General features: G+C 49.8%; 1 protein-coding gene across 1 annotated transcript in view; it reads right to left on the bottom strand.

The window, feature by feature from the left end:
- The window catches only part of DLGAP4 (DLG associated protein 4), a 139,718-nt gene that overhangs the window by 95,065 nt on the left and 27,602 nt on the right, over window positions 1-17,051 (bottom strand). The gene's annotated exons all lie outside the window — the stretch shown is intronic.

Genomic DNA, 17,051 nt, shown 5'->3' with positions numbered 1-17,051 from the left:
CACTACTCTCATCTGCACAGAGTGGGGCCTCCCTTGCCCTGCCCCCGCTCATTCTGGAGCCAGACTTGGCCTGTGAGCTAATTAGGGACAAGGCCAGGAATGAGACCCAGCATGGCTCTTCCTGATGCAAAAGTCACCTGATTGCATCTTTCCCCTAATCTAGAACCTTCTGTGGATCCTCTTCCCTCCTCAGTTCAAGCTCCTTGGTGAGGCAGTCAAGACCCTTGCTGATGTAACTCTAAGCCCCTTTTCTGATATTACTTCCCCTCTTGACAGCTGCTCCTTTTAACCACTCCAGATCCCTTACTATTTCTTGCTTATATCTTCTGTATTTGGTTTTGTCTAAGGTTATGTTGACAGAGATAGAGAGTCTAAATGAAGGGAGAGGATAGTCTTCATCAGTGCTGAACCCTGTTAAGATAGAGACAGAGAAGTAGAGCAGGGCATGGGAGGGTGAGCCAAGGGATGAACGGCAGGAAATGATGTGAGTTGAATGGCAGGACATTGTGGGGATGTGCACAGCAGTCCACAGATGACACCACTACTGCCGTAGGCCTCTGCAGGGCAGGAGTGTGGAAGGGGAAGAATGGGCTCTATGGAGCCTCCAGGGCCTTGGCGCTGCTTGGGGCAGGGGTGGAGGTGGAGGTGGAGGTGGAGGCAGGCTGTGCTACATTGTGACTTCATCTCTGGGTACTCCTCCCATTCCCCTCCTACATTCCTTGCCACACCTGGGCTCTCTCTTGCTGGCTTCTCCTCCTCTGACCTCTAAGTGCTAGAGAAATTGTGTCCTCTTTGCTTCTCTTTACCCTCTCTCTCCTGCTGATCTCATCCAGACTCGAAGCTTTAAACCCCACCTATATCTAAGAATCCTAAATTTACATCCTCCGCCCAATCTCTCTCAAACGCCAGACACCCATCTCTGCCTCCCTGACATCTCGCCCTGGATGTCTGACAGGTCCAAAATCGAATGCCTGATCTCCCACCCACCCCAAACTGTTCCTCCCACAGTCTACCCTAATTCTGCTCCTGACAACGCCACCCTCCTGCTCGCTCAGGTCAGAAAGCTCAGGATCATCCTCGACTCCTCTTTCTCTCATCTCCAGATCCCATCAAACAGCAAAGCCTTCAAAACAACTCCACCTTCAAGATACCCCAGAATCCCACCACTTCTCATCATCCTCATAGCCCTGCCTGGGGCCAGGCCCCCATAGTCTCTAGCCCAGACAACAAGACTCCCATGGCCCTTAGACCCAAAATCAATCTCCTTACTCATCTTGTTTCTTCTTGCTTTTCTGATCTCATTTCCTGCCCCCACCCCCTTGGGCCTCCATTCTGTTCCTTGAACACAGGTCATTAACTCCCATCTTGGGGCTCTCGCTCTTCCCGTGGGTCTGACTGAAATGCTATGTCTCCCCTTTGGACCACACGACTACTTCTTTGCTTTATCCAGTCTCTGCGCACAGGCTACCTCTGCAGAGAGGCTGGCCCTGGCCACCGTCAGGAGCAGCGCTTCACCTGCTAGCCCTCTGCTGCACTGCCCCGGTTTAGGTCTGACAGAACTTGGAACGGCAGGTATGAGGTCTGCCTCTGTCACACTGCTGTGTCCCCAGCACCCAGCATGGCGGCAGGATGCAGGAGAGGCTCCTGCAGCTTTTGCTAAGTCAAAGACCTGCAGAAGGTCTTGGGGGATGCCTAGAAATGATGAAGACAGTGAGGCAACTACAGCATGGCGTGTTTTTAGCTTCAGCTAGTCACAGTGATCATTTATGGAGTGCATACTGTATACTAGGTGCTTCCCATATGTGAACTCACTTAATCCTCATTGCAGCTCTTCCTGGTGGGGATGAGGAGTTCCCTGTGCCACTCAGGCTCCAAATGCACCCCAGTGGTCCCCATCTCCCGGTATTCATGTTCCTATATATGCAACCCCCTTCCCCCCCACTACTCTCCTGCCGCAACATGAGCCAGCACTAACTTTAGAGCCAGGTAATGAGCCACCTTGCAATCGGATCCGAAGTCCCAGTGACCACTCTGGATGGCAGCAGCCCCTTTTGGCAACTTGACTGGAACATCAGGGAGACCCAGGGCCAGAACCACCAACTAAGGCTGCTCCTGGGTTCCTGACTCTCAGAAACTATGTGAGATAATACATGTTTATGGTTTTAAGCTGCCACCAAGTTTTGATATAATTTGTTATACAGAAATAGTTGATACACCCATGAGAACAAAGGGCTAGAGGCAATTGTTCTAGGCCTCTCAGCTGGTGGGGGGTGGGGGTGCTGGTGGGAATCAATCTGACTCCTGAGGCCACATTCCATGGCTTTGCCCATAAGGCGGAGGTTCCAGGATCCTTTTCATCTATGACAGCTCCGTTATCCTGATGAATTCAAGGTCCAAATTGCTTCCAGCCTAAGTCTGTGTCCATAGCAACTGTTTGAAAAGCGTAACATTCAATCAACTGGTTGTTTGGTCAACAAGATAGCAGGCCATGGCTCTAGCAGATACCCTGGATTGGGCTGCTTGGGACATGTGGCTGACACTGCCCCCACAAACTCTGGTTTGCCCTACTCATCCCCAGAGGGGGCTTCCTCCTCTGTTTGAAACTGAATTCCTGTGCTGCCCATCCTGACGGTGAACTCTGAACAGAGGGTGCGGGATGGGGGTGCAGCAGTTCTTCTGGTGTGAGGGGCACAGATTTGGGGTTGAGGGGTTCTCTAGTGATAGGGCTGCTTACCAGGCCTCTCTGAGAGACCATGCCCCATCAAAACCTGCCTAGGCTCAGCTGAGGCTCCAGAGGTCACAGACCAACCCCCCGGGCCCTGCCCCCCAGCACTCATCTTTGTGTGCTAGATAAGGAAAAGACAGAAGGAAAACGGGCCTAGACCCTCAGAACAAAGGGACTACAGAGGTAGAACCACAGTCATCCTTTTAAAAACCCAAAGAGAATCACTTCACCCAGTTCTCTTAAGTTCCTTCAAGGTCTCCCTTACTCCTTTCTTGCTTCTTTCTTACTTTCTTCTTCAGATCAGATGGGCTGATCTGGTGTTTCTGTTCCCCAGAACCTTCCTGAAAAGGCTCTGTCCCTAGTGCCTTTCTCTGCTTAATAGCCTTGAAGCTCAGAAAAGACATCCCTTCCTCCAAGAAGTCTTCCCTGACCTTACAGATGGGGGTGGGGGTAAAGGCTCCTCTGAGTTTCCTTCTGATGGGAACTCCAACCCTAAGGAATCAGACAGTCCCAGGTGTCCCTCTGCACTGGAAGCAGGACCCTGCACAGAGCAGACTCTCATAAACGTTCAGGTTCAGGTGCCAAGAAATGACATTCACTCTGGTTTGCCCACCTTCTGCCTGTTGCCCTGTGGTGGTCCCTGATGGCTAGTGCCCTGCTTCATTCTCAAAAGTGTCATGATTTAGATGATGAATTATATGCTTACCCATGCAAGAAGGAACATGGGCCTGTAGCTGAGATGGAGTAAATGAGGTCTGGTCTGAGATTCTTCTCTGCATTTCTAAGCCAAGAGTCCCCCAATCCATAGGAATCAGGGTCACCTCACCTACACCTAGGAAAAACCTGATTGGGGGGGATTGGGAGGGATGAGAGAGTGACAATCACAACTGCCTCCCTCCCTTCCACCAGACCTCACCTGGGGGCCACCACAAGACACTCCAGGCTTTGCTGCCCTGCTCCAGCCACTCCCTGCAGCGGCCCCAGGGAGGGCTGAGGACAGACCCGCCCCTGCAGGCAGTGCAATGTGGAGGCTATAAATATGGACTCTGGAACAAGCCTCCTCAAGTTTGAATCCTGGTGCTATGTGATCTTGAGCCAGTTACTGAACCTCCCTGAGTCTAGTGTCCTCCAAGGGCTGTTGGCAGAGATAAACGAGTTAATATAGGCAGATAGGTTGGCGCAGTACCTGTCACACAGTGAGTGTTCTGCAAGTATTCTGTTGCTGTCCTTATCAACAGGACCCACCATAGGCAACAGGGCTGGGCACCATCCCTGCTCAGCCACTTGGAAGTTCAGAGAGGGGATGGAGCTTGGCTTGGATCACACAGCATCCTGGTAGCAACAGGGATTTGAACTCAAGCCTCTGGACTCCTAGGTCAGTGTTCTCTGGAGGTATCCAACCAACAAGGGGTGAGTGTGTTCTGAACTGTGGGCACTTTCTAAGTGGCCTTCACTCCTCCTCACATCCTCAAAGCTTATTTAGACCTTCTCTAGATATTTAATTAAACTTAAGTACAATCAAGTGAAAATTAAAATTTAGCTTCTCAGTGCCACTAGGCACATTTACACAGCCACATCTGGCCAATGGCTACCATAGACAGAGTGTGATACAGACCATTTCCATCAGCACAGACAGTACTATGAGGCACTACTTAATCACCGCATATGGCTGCTGCTTGTGATGCTTACATGAGATGGGGGAGCAATGGGGTCGTACATTCTGCAGTCCCCAGAGAGCCTCTTTAAAGCCTAAAAATTGTGGAATGTTCAGCACCAAACCTGTAGTACCTTATCCATGCTTCTCATGCTGTGCTTTGCTGACTAGGCTCCGGCAGGAGCTGGGACTTGCCCATGGTCATACAACAGGTGGAGGCTGTGAGGGGCTCAGGTCTCCTGACTCTGTGCTTGCTGTGCCCTAGTACCCCGCTGCTCAGGCTGGACAGTCAGCAGTCAAGCCATGCTTGGCGGAGGTGCTGGTCAACAGAAATTACTTTCTGCTGATGAACAAAAGCAAAAATACTGCCTTGGGATGATGGTGAGGGACAGCTGGCCACAGCTTCAGAGTAGGGAGTCCATCAGCCCCTTGGATGGTTCCCCAGGTCACACTGGATAGCTATAGGGCTGGGAAGGGGGCAGAAGCTGGGCTCATCTTCTCCCCTTCCCATTCTAGCAAGTTCTGGAAGGACCTCAATAATCCCCTTAGCTGCCATTTAAAGCAATATTTGTTGAGCTTACGAGGGCTGGGAACCTGGCTGACTCACTGTGTGGCCCTCGGCCACCTTCCCTACCTTGGATTTCTCATTTGGAAAATGGAGATGATTATCCCAATGGTGTGGGGTCCTTGTGAGGGGCCAAATGGGACTAGCGGACCGGAAGACAGTCTGCTGACTGTCCACCAGGAGGTGCTAAAGGAGGAGGAGAGCAGGTGTTGGACCTCATCTGACTAGGGTTTGAATCCAGCACCACCTCTTCCCAGGGGTGTGACCTCATGCAGGTCAGTTTGCCTCTCTTAGTCTCAGTTGGGAGGAGGAGGAGTGAGGAGTGACTTCAGTGGGTATAAGATCGTAAGAAGTGGTGAAAGAGTTCTGAAAACAGTGGTAATAGCTGACAACATAGTGGATGTATTTAATGCTACTGCATTGTACACTTTTTTTGTTTGTTTTTTGCATTGTACACTTTTAAATGATTAAGATGATAAGTTTGGTTAAAATGTGTGTATTCTACCTCAATTAAAAAAATAAGATACTTCACTTGTAGGATATTTATGAGATTCAGCAGGAGCATGTCTGCAGAGCACCCAGGAAACTTTGTGGCAGGTGCTCAATAAAGAGGAGCTGTGGTTGTTACATGAGCCTTTTAAGACCTTTTCTGAAGCTTATTTGTCAAGTGTTTCCTAATATACAAAAGCACTTTATATGAATTGTCTTGTTGAATCCTCAAATCAGCCCTGTGAAGTGCATCCGACCATTGGCCCCATTTTACAGAGGGAGAGTTGAGGCATGGAAGGAAGTGATTCATCCAAGGTCACACGGGCAGGATTTGAACCCAGGCAAATCCTGGGCTCCAGAGCCTGAGCCTCCCATCACCTCCCTGAGCTACCTCTCAGCTCTTAGGTAACAACATTCCATCTACTATCAGTTCACAGAGACACAGCCTCTAACCGCCCGCTCACCACCACCTTCCCAGGAGAGGACTACTAGGGGAAAGTTGTCCAGAGAACACACTGCCCCAGTCCCTGGCCTCAGAACTCTGAATGTGGGACAGGCGGGCTCTGGAGGTCACCTGCCTTGGCCTGTTTCATTCTGGCCCTCACTGAGGGACCATCCTGGAAGGCTGTTTTGGCAAACAGCAGAACAAAATGGTCAGAATGTTGCAATTGCCAGCACATTTAATTCAATTCCTCCAACATTTATGGGGCTTTGTGACTCAGATGATTCCAGCCCTTAAAGATCATGCGGCCAAGTGCAGGAGGCAGAAATACACATGGCAATTAGACAACACATAAAAATAAATTCCAGGCAATGTCAAAGGCAGGGTGAGCAGCCCAGTGAAAAGAAGGATCAATACTTGCTGAGACACCAGGAAGGCTCCCTAGAGGAGGTGGCATTTCAGCCAGGTCTCTGAGAACAAGTAAGATTTCAGCAGATAAAAGTGTAGGGAAGAGCATTTCATAAAAGGGAAAAGCATAGACAAATCATGGTCAGAGGTGAGAGATGGAGGCAGTGCTGGAAACAATAAGTTGTGTGGCAAGGGTGGGCTTTGAGGGGCAGGGGAGGTAGACGTCGGGGCTCAGATCAGAGAGAGCTTTGGTGAACCCCAGAGACTCTAGATTTAAACTGTAGGACACCTGCCATCAAAATAGAGTAGGGCCGGCCCAGGGCCACTGGTACCAACAATCCCACTTCCAGGAATTACCCAGCAGCCTTGCCTTATGCACATAGGAAATGGGGGTGCAAAGGGTTTTTCTTGAAAGAAGACTTTTTGAAATCTTGAGAGAAAAATACTTTGTACCAGCAAAAGTCTGAAAAAAACCAACTGCCCACTAGGAGACTGGATAAACAAATTATGGTCCAAGACACTATGGAATACTATGCAGTTGTAAAGAAGGGTATGATTGTTCCAAGTACTGACGTGAAAAGCTCTCCAAAATACACTGCTCAGTAAAAGCAACAGGGGGCAGAGCAGGGTTATGGTACCTGTCTTAGTTTGGGTTCTTTCAGAAGCAGACTCAGAGCCAAGGATTTGAGTCTTTCAGGGAGGTAATTCTAGGAAGCACATGGAGGGAGCAGGAAGCAAGACAAGGCAGTAAAGGTTGCATTCCTGACTATAAGCAAGTGAGCTCAGTCCCAATGGGGAACCCTGTGCAACAGAACACAGCTCAGTTTCCCTGCTGAGGACGGAGGGAGCTGGGTGTGTATTCCCCACTTCCTTCTGCACCAGCTGAGGGCGCCCTGGGGGCACTAACTTCTTGGCACGTTGGCCTTCTCCAAGCGGAGAGGAGTGCCATTAGCTGGAGAGCTACAGGTGTTTCTAGAAGCCAGCAGCCGCAGGAACCAGACAGTGAGGGGAGGAGGTAGGGGCAGGCCCCCACAGGTCTGCTACAGAATGGTACTAATTGTCTATGGAGTACCAATCTGTTTATCTGTGGAAGGTACTCAGAAAACCAGAAACTGGGTAGATGGAAAAAAGGATGTGAGAGGGATTTTTTACAACGTTTTTTTTTTTGTTGTTGTTGTTGTTGTTTTAGAATTTAAAAAAAAAAAAAAAGGCTTTTTATCTTTGAATAATTGGATTATTCCAGGTTGCAAAGAGTACAGAAAGTTACCATGTAAACCACACTCAGTTTCCCCTAACGTTACCATTTTATATAACAATGGTACATTTGTTAAAACTAAGAAACTTGGGGCAGCCCTAGTGGCTCAGCGGTTTAGTGCCGCCTTCAGACCAGGGCGTGATCCTGGGGACCTGGGATCAAGTCCTATGTTGGGCTCCCTGCATGGAGCCTGCTTCTCCCTCCGCCTGTGTCTCTGCCTCTCTCGCTCTCTCTCTCGCTCTCTCTCTCTCTGTCTCTGTGTCTCTCATGAGTAAATAAATAAAAATCTTAAAAAAAAAAACCTAAGAAACTACTGTCAGTACATACTATTAACTAAACTCCAGAATTTATTTGGAATTCACCAATTCCATTAACATCCTTTCTCTGTTTCAGGATCCAATCCTGGAAACCACATTGCATTCAGTCTTCAAAATTTTGATCCACGTGGATATATTAACTATCCTAAAAATTTACTAAAAAATAATAAACTGCGGGCAGGAGTCATCGAAGGCTTCTGAGCAGGTGTGGCTTGGCCTGAGGTCGATGGACAGAGCCTCAGCACTGGATACCTGCAGGGAGGTGAGCTGGGGCTGTGCAAGCAGCACATGGGGGGGCTGGGCTCTCTCGTGTTGGCTCGTCCCTTTGCCCCAAAAGACAACAGAAGGATGAAAGCTGTAGCAGAGGCTGTGAGAGTGTGGCCCATATCCCCTGGGCACTCACTTCTACCTTCTAAGGCTGCTTCCCACAAGGGCCTGTCACTCTGTCCAAAGGAGAGCTTAGCCCATGCATAAGGCAAACAGGAAATATTAGGGAGCTGATGCCCCCAGAAGTAGCCTCAACCCATGACGGATGGAGAGCTGGTACATAAACACCGGGCCTCCTTCCTTTTGGGTGCTGGTAATCCTGAAATGTATTCTAGTAGGCCTCCCAGGGTCCCCAGCTGTGCCTAGATCTTCCTTCACTGGTTCCCTTTTTTCCTTTCCCCACTCCCCAACAAGGCTTTCCTGGGATCACCCCCCAAAATATCTTTGTCTCTAGGTCTCCAGGAAAACTTCAACCTCTGGCCTGATCCCTAGGCTGTCTGTGCCTGGACCCCTACCTCACCCCACGCCCACCCTACAGCTTCCCACCTGTAAGCCACACACGTGGGGCCCTTTGGGGCTCTCCAAACACAACAGTTTGAGATGTCTATGACTTTGCACACGCCAATCTCTCTGCCTGAAATAGCCTCCTGCCTTCGTTGCCCAGGAACTTCTGCTCATGCCTTCCTGCTTCCTAGCCTGAAAGCCATCTCCTTTGTAAGTCTCTGATCCTCAGGGAGTGCATGATGCTTTAGTCACCCCTCCAGCAAATCTGGAATCCTCTCTCCCACAATGTGTGAGCTCCTTGAGGACAAGGATGCTCCTGAATCTGATACACCTCACAGAGCCTGGTAGGCAGCAGGTGCTTATTAACCAAAGGCTGGTGAGCAAATGAATGAATGAATGAACAAATGAATGAATGGAACAGTGTGTGAAGTGAATGACAATTTAGGACCACATTTATTTTATTTTATTTTTAAGATTTTATTTATTTGAGAGAGAGAGCGAGAATGAGTGCCCACAAATACGAAGAGGGGCAGAGGGAGAGGGAGAAGCAGGCTCCTTGCTGAATGGGGAGCCCGATGTGGGGCTCGATCCCAGGACCCAGGGATCACAACCAGAGCGGAAGGCAGACACATAACCTAGGAGCCACCCACGTGCTCCTAGGACCACATTTTAAAGAGGAATGCCACTCCCTGAGGGCCTACTGCTCTAGCGCCTTTAAGACCTGGTATCATTCAACCTCCCCACAACTCTGAGACTGAGATGTCATTCATTCTGAATGACAGATGAAGAGCCTGAGGCTCAGAGGTGAGGGGACTTGTCTGGTAAGTAGCAGAACTAGGGTTGGAACCCAGGTCTGTTGGATTCCTGCAGGCTTTTCCACTGTCACTCACACCACCCCCACCCCCTACAAACTGGAGCCTAGAGCCTTGGCTGGGCCCCTAGCCTACAATATGAGCTCAGGTTGGCCCCTGCTGGCCCCTGAACCTCAGTTTCCCCATCTGCACAACATGGAGTTGGCTGGAATGGGAAGTCTTCAAGGTCTTGTACAGCTCACACAGTTTGGGATTCCAGGGTCTGCCAGCTGATTGCCCTGGTGAAAGGGATTCAGCCCTGTTTCCCTCTCTCTCGGGGTTTGGAAGGAGGCGTCAGGCACAGTACTTGCTAATTTCAAAGCTGTGTTCAAGGTCAAGAACGATCTGTGGTATCTAAACATCCTGCCATGAGTCATGTTCTCCCTTTAAAGAGGGAGTCAGGGGCACCTGGGTGGCTCAGTTGGTTGAGCTGCTGACTCTTGATTTGGGCTCAGGTCATGATTTCAGGGTTGTGAGATCAAGCCCCAAGTGGGCTCCCCGCTCTGCTAGGGGTTCTTTCCTTCTGCCCTCCCTGCCCCACCCCCCCACCCCCCACCACCAATTTCTCTTTCTCAAACAAATAAATAAAATCTTAAAAAAAAAAAAAAAGATGGAGTCAATGACTGGGGGCCACCCCCCAGGCCCTCCCCACTGGTGCCCTGTCACCCCTTCCCAGCCCCAAGACCAAGCCATGTAGGGCATCTGTGCTTTGTAGAGTAAAGGTGACTCATAGGATGTGACTTCAAGCGTGAACATTTTACCTCCACCCAACCCCTTGCCAAGGTGAGGGGCTGAAAGGTGGAACTAAGGGCAGAAGACCCCACTGTGTGGCCCCAGCTCCCATCAGCAGCCTTCAGGAACTCGAGGGTCTGAGCCAGTGGCCCCAGCCTCCTCATGGATGGCAATAATTTGCTTTGATCATTGCTTCAGCACCTTTGAGGAAGCATCAGTGGGCCCAATGAGCTGTTCTTACCTTGGACCTTTTCGTCAGGGACCAGCCTGGCACAGTTTCTGAGGCCCATTTGCGTCTTGATGTCCCAGTATAGGTGTGCCAACTTTGCGGTACCCTCACTTTGCTTCTCCTTCCATTCCCTTAATAAGTCAACAGGTAGTCCTAGAGCGCAGCATCTGACATCCTAATCCATCCCTTGCCTCCTGCCCCAGGTCCTCTGTATGACCAGACCCCTATCAGCTCTGATCCAATGGGTCCCTAGTCCCCTGCAGCCTCTCTGGCCCATCCACCATCATTATGAAGATACCACAGGCAAAGGATGTGTTAAAAATAAAAAATAGCAAGTCTTCCTCCCACCTGGGCACCCCCAAGAAATTTCTTGTGTGATCTTCCAGAAAAGGCCTATGCCTCCCTCACATGTACATACAATATCTACAATAACTAACATTCGGGGCAGCCTGGGTGGCTCAACGGTTTAGCGCCACCTTCAGCCCAGGGCGTGATCCTGGAGACCCGGGATTGAGTCCCACATGGGGCTCCCCGCATGGAGCCTGCTTCTCCCTCTGCCTGTGTCTCTGCCTCTCTCTTTCTCTCTCTCTCTTGAATAAATAAATAGAATCTTAAAAAAAAAAAAGTAACTAACATTCATACAGCCTCATTGTGTGTCAGATTCTGTTCTAAGCACTTTAAGCACAAACATTAACTCACTTCAACCTTTGGCAGCCCCACGACATAGGTAACTATCATCGGCTTATCCATTTCGCCCATGAGGAGATGAAGGCAGCCACGAAAAGCAGATTGCCTCAAATGGCAGAGCTGGGATTTGAACCTTTCTAAGTCCAGAGTCCATGCTCTTAATCACTCCACACGTCCTCCTGACTCCAATCACATCCTCCTTTAATGAGGACCCTTCCTTGGCCGCCCTACTCCCCTCAACATTCAAGGCCCTGTGCAAGGCTGCCCCTGCCCACTTCTGCGGCAGCATCCACACTTCCCAGGCCACATTCTCTCCAGGCCACTGTTTGTGCCGTTCCCTTTGCCCTGGGGTCTGGAGCAAGGCCTGGCTCACACACCACCTCCTTCAGAGGTGCTCCCTGACCTGCTGCTCACTGACTACCCCTCTTGCCTGTGACTCTGATGGCTGTCTCTCCCTCCAGGGAGCTCCTACGCCTTGCAAAGGCTGCTAGAGCATCTCTCTCGCTGCGCTAGAATGAGCTGTCAGCGTCCCCACTGGACTGGGGGCTCCCCACAAGCTGGGATGGCAGCTTACTCATTTTTATATTTGCTTCATTCATTCTTTCATTCAACAAATATTTGTAAACACCTCCCATGAGCTCGGCCAGTGTTCACCAGCAGAGCTGTGTTGTGGGGGAGACCAACATTACACACAGAAACGCCATCTCCACACGCCCATCCCTCTGCTCCCCTCACTCCACTCCACCCCCTCACACACGGTTTCTCTAGAGAAGCTTTCAGAAAAAGCTCTCTGGAAGGGAAGATGGATGAAACAGATCCCAGTTTTTTTCAGGAGTGCAGGGATGCACCAGTTGCAGCCTACCTGCCTTGAAACACTACATGTGCCACATCAGAGGTGGCGTGGTGCCTAGAGGTGGTGCCTTCTGCAGGAACATTCTGCAGCCAACCTTGATGCCCCTTGAGGACTCTGGGGTGACTACTGTCGCCTCTTGCATGCCTAGCTCCCGAGTTCTACCACTTGAGGCTACTGGCCCTGGGTTCGCTCTACACACACCTGCAGGAATTCCCACGAATCATCAAATCCAACCTCCATTATGCATATGGGGAACCGGAGGCTTGGAGGGGACACCTGATGCTGAACAGGACCATTGAGGTTTCCCACAGTCCAGTCTTGTGACAACCAACAGCCCAGACAGCCCTTGAAGAGTGTCATTCCTGGTACTGATACCCTGGAAGTTAGTCCCCTCCCACATTGACTAGGGCTGGCCTCTGTGATCAATAGGACATTGTGGAAATGACAGTATGTGACTTCCAGAGCTAGATTACAAAAGATAGTCATTTCCATTTTTCTCTCTTGGATCTCCTGGCCTGAGGGAAGCCATCCACCACGGTGTAAAGGTACTCAAGCATCCCTACAGAGTGGGGAAGGACCTGAGGTCTCCTACCAACACCTACCCTATGTGAGCTGCAAATCCTCCAGCCCCAGTCAAACCTTCAGATGACTGCAGCCCTAGCTGACATCTTGACTGCAAATCTCCTTTGGAAATAGGCTGACTTTTGCTTGCATGCTTCCAGGGGTGGGCAGCTCACTACAGAACAAGCCCATCTTCTCTATCTGTCTCTCTAGGGGTTTCCCTTTGGCCACAGCTTTTCCCTCTGGGGGGAGTACATAATACACAAGCTTCCTCTGTCCTGAGCTGGCCACATAGGGATGGCATCCCCTCTGGCCTCCTTTCCTGCCAGCTGTTTAGCCTTGGGCACAGTCACCCCAGTTTTTGGCCTCCTTTCTCAGAGGAGGAGGATCCAGGCTCCTTCCCACTCTGCTCTCTCTTCAAGCCATGGTCCACATTATCACAGGCCTGAGTGGCCAAGAGGAAGTAATACCTCCTACAGAATCTGGCAGACCCAGGTTTGAATTCTAGTTCCTTCACCTGTGTGACTTTGAGTAAGTTGCTTCCCCTCTCTGAGCCACTATAACATCTGGGTAGTTACAGAGGGCCACTGGGAGGAGTAAATGGGTTAATGTAATGATGGTGACAGCACAATAGCAGCAACTATTTCATTCACTTGCTGTGGATAATCCACCAGGCCTTTGACATACATGAGCTCATTTAACAGTCCTGCAGGGGAAGTCAGATTATGCCTCCTGAGCAAACAACCCAGAGAAGTGAATGACCTGCATAGCTGGAAGGTAGCGGAGCTGAGATCTGAACCCCAAAGAATTGTGCCCAGGTCAAGAGATACCCTAGGGAAGGGGCAGTTCTTTTCTGTCAGTCTGTCTTTATCAGCAGAGCTCCAGCAGGGAACCGGGACTCGGTGCCTTCCCGCGGAGGGTGATGCCTGTCTTCCCAGCCCTGCTCATTTGCAGTTGTGAACCATTTCACAGTTTATCTGTTGAACAGAAACGTATCGTGAACCTGACAACCTGCTCAGGCCTGCCGCCATCTCCAGCTTCCTGCACGCCTCTTCCCCAAGTGCTCACTTGGCTCCGGTCACACAGGTTTTCCTGTTCCTCAAACTCCTCCAAGTACCGTTCCACCATTGCACTTGCTGATCCCTCTGCTGGGAATATGTTCCCCAATTCAGATCTAGGCTTCCGGGATACCTGCCCCGATGCTTCAGAAAAACCGATGCTTCCTGTTTTTCTCCAACACAGCAGACTGCATCCTGTACAAAACTCATCTCTCTCAAAAGTGGTCTTTGCTTTCTGCCCCTTCCCCTGGGATCACAAGCCCCGCAGAGTTGGGGACTGACCATGGTCTTGTGCACAGCCGCATTGGTGGCTATTTGTCAGATGAATGAACACTGATTTCCGGTTTGCCCAGCACCTTGCTCATTCCGGGGTGGGGCGGCGGGGGGAGGAGATGGGCAAGATGGGGGTTGTTGCAAACCCATTCTGCAAGCGAAGCCACACAGTTCTCAGGAAGGAAAAGCAACCTGCCTGAGGTCACACGAGGGCTAAAGCAGCAGTAGTCTCTCCGCTCAGAACCCCCTCCTCGGCTGGGATTGTCTGGACCCGCCGGGGAGGCGGCTGGATGCTGCTTGATATTCTGCTTGGCACTGCCTGGAACGGAATAAAATATTTATCTGTGGCTGGAGGTTTGCAGAGGACATTTGAGATGGATCGCGTTTTCATGTGCCTATGAAATCTAATTGGATTCATTGTAGGATATTTGGTTTCTTGGAACAGACACATCATTTTCCCAGGGAACGGAAGCCTCTGCCACCCAGGACTGGGCGGGAGCTGGTTTGGCTCTGGGCTGCCCGACTGGCTGGGCCCAGCTGGGGTCTCTGGTTGCTCTGGGGGCGAGTGGTAGAAGGAGCTATGGCTCACCTCTCCGTAGTGTGCCCTGACTGCCTCTGATGTTTGCAGCTAGAGATGGCCAGCTTTTCCGACAATGGGAGGAATTCCTCAAGAAGAACTAAAGGCATTCCTCCCCCAACCCAGTGCCTTATGACACACGCCTGACTGGCCTCCAAACCACTGCTCCCCTCTGCACCATCTTCCCTTTGCTGCAGCCAACCCCTCTGGCCCCTTTACCCTTTTGCCCCAAGCACTTCACTGGTCTCCTGCCTCCATGTTCCCTCAACTCCAAAGTGAGACACATCCTCCTCAAGTATAAGCTTCCAGTTCTGCCTCCCACTGCCATGCAAGCAAGGGAAGCCTCTTCCCTCCCTGGACCTCAGTGTGCCCTGAATGGAAGGCGCTGGGCTACAGGAGTCACTCTCAACCCCATCCAAACACATCAGACCCCAAGTCCCATTTTTATAGCAAATACTTGGTAACGTTCCCCTTTACTATCCTGAAATGAAATTCATAGACCACATTACCTATTTCCACGCATAATTAAAAAAATACAATGCCCTAACTGAAATATAAAAGAGAAGTGAAACGAAAGTAATTTATAATATAGCATATCATAAAGCATGAATGCTGGAACACAACTCCACCAGAAGGCATAATGAAGGAATCAGATGCTGGCACCTAGACGCAGAATCAGTGGCAGCTCTGAATGCAGACAGAGAAAGATGTGCCATTGAATCAGCTGCTCAGATCCCACAAGTACCACAAGCCAGGGAGGGGTGTGTGTGTGATTTTTCTAAACTGGCATCCAACTCTTGGTAAAGTTCTGAACAAATAGGCAAAGCATACCCTTCTCTTAGTATATGTGATAGTTACATTCCTGGAAAATTCAGGATATATAGAATGAGTGCAGAAAATACTTCATGCATGCATATGAAATACAGAGGGGATAGGTTCGTGAAATTAGAAACAGATTTTTTTTTTTTTTTTTTTTTTTTTTGCTTGCCTGAATGGCCAGCCGGACATTTGAGAGTTGCGTGGGAGGCAGGTGGGACAATTCTTCATTGCGAGGGGCTGGCCAGATCCCTAGTTCTCTGTCCTTTAAACACTTGTAGCATCTGCCCAATTCCTGCAGTAATAAACTGAGGAAGTAGCACTCTCCCCATGAGAGCATCTGGACTAGAGGCTGACTGGCAGAAATAGAGCCTGCCCCCAGTGCTGTTTCCTACACTCATGGCAGACATGGCTAATCGAAAGCTCACTCTCTCACTGAATGGATAAAGTCTGGAATCCTCAAATTGGCACTCTATGCAACCCACTAGAATTGGCTCATGAGCAGAAACTTGGCTCCGTGTTGAAACTCATTCAACTCTTACAAATATTTATTGAATTTGACAGAGTTGAATGAAGGATCTGCAAGGTTCTTCTCAGCTTCAGGCTCAGGATTCCCTGCCCTGCCCCAGCTCCAAGCCCTTCCCCCACCATGGCTCCCCACTGCTGACAGAAGGCAGCCCTGCTCCCTTGGCCTGACATTCTGAGATTTCCCCGACAGCAGTGACACACGTGTGCAGAATACTTGAGATTCCAAAGCACACGTGATCTTAATTGATCCCTACACGGCACTGCGAGGCAGGCAGGGCAGGGAGTATCAGGCCCATTGTATAGATAAGGAAACCAAGGCTCTTTAAGCAGAAGTGACTTGCCCAGGGTCACAGGTGGGAAGTAGTCAGCAATAAACCCAGTTCTCTAGAGTGTAAAACCCTTATCTTATCCACCCTGTGCTTTCCAGTTCCTCCCTGTCTCTGGTAACCCAAGTCCAGCCTCATGTCATTCTCTGACAACCACAGTGTAGCGGCTCAGAGCACGAGAGCTAGAGTCAGACTGTATGTGGCTGGCTTCAAATCCTGGCTCTATCACTTGGAGCTGTGTGACCTGGGGCAAGTTACCTAACCTCCCTGGCGTCTATTTTCTTATCTATAAAATGGAGATGATGATGAGATCTATCTCATGGAGCTGTTGACGAGATTAAATGAGTCTATCCATGCAGAATGTTTAGCACAGTGCCAGGAAAGCATTTAAGAGCTCAATAGATGTTAGCTGGAATTAGTATTATTAATCTCACAGTTCCTGCCATCTGACACACCCTTCTGTATGGCTATGTTAGTTGAAATTGGTCTCATCCCACCATCCTTGGATCAATATATACTCCAACAAACATTACTCTCTGACCCTGCCACCTCAATAAGATTTATCTTACCTTCCCTGGATTCCTAGCAAGTTCTATCAGTGATTCCATTTCCTTCTTACTCCCTACCTGCACACCTTTGCCCATTCCCTCTGGATGGAATGCTCTTTCTACATTGCCTACCAGGCTACCACAACATTTTTAAAAAGCACCTCCTCCAGGAGGCCTTCCCTGAGACAAGCTGGGCCAGGAATCTCCTCTCAGCTCACACCAGAATTGACACTGACCATGAAGAATACACAGAAAATCCTGACTCCAATAATTAGAAAATACATGTTCTTTTCAAACATGTATGCAACATTTATAAAAACTGGCTGTGTGTTAGACCATATTAGACTGGCTATTAGCCTCAACAAATAAAAAAGAAATAGTATCAT

Source organism: Canis lupus, chromosome 24 (assembly GCF_011100685.1).
Source record: "Canis lupus familiaris isolate Mischka breed German Shepherd chromosome 24, alternate assembly UU_Cfam_GSD_1.0, whole genome shotgun sequence".
Lineage (NCBI taxonomy): Eukaryota > Metazoa > Chordata > Mammalia > Carnivora > Canidae > Canis > Canis lupus.
Note: the sequence above shows the minus strand (reverse complement) of the source record. Positions and strands in the feature narration are given on the sequence as shown.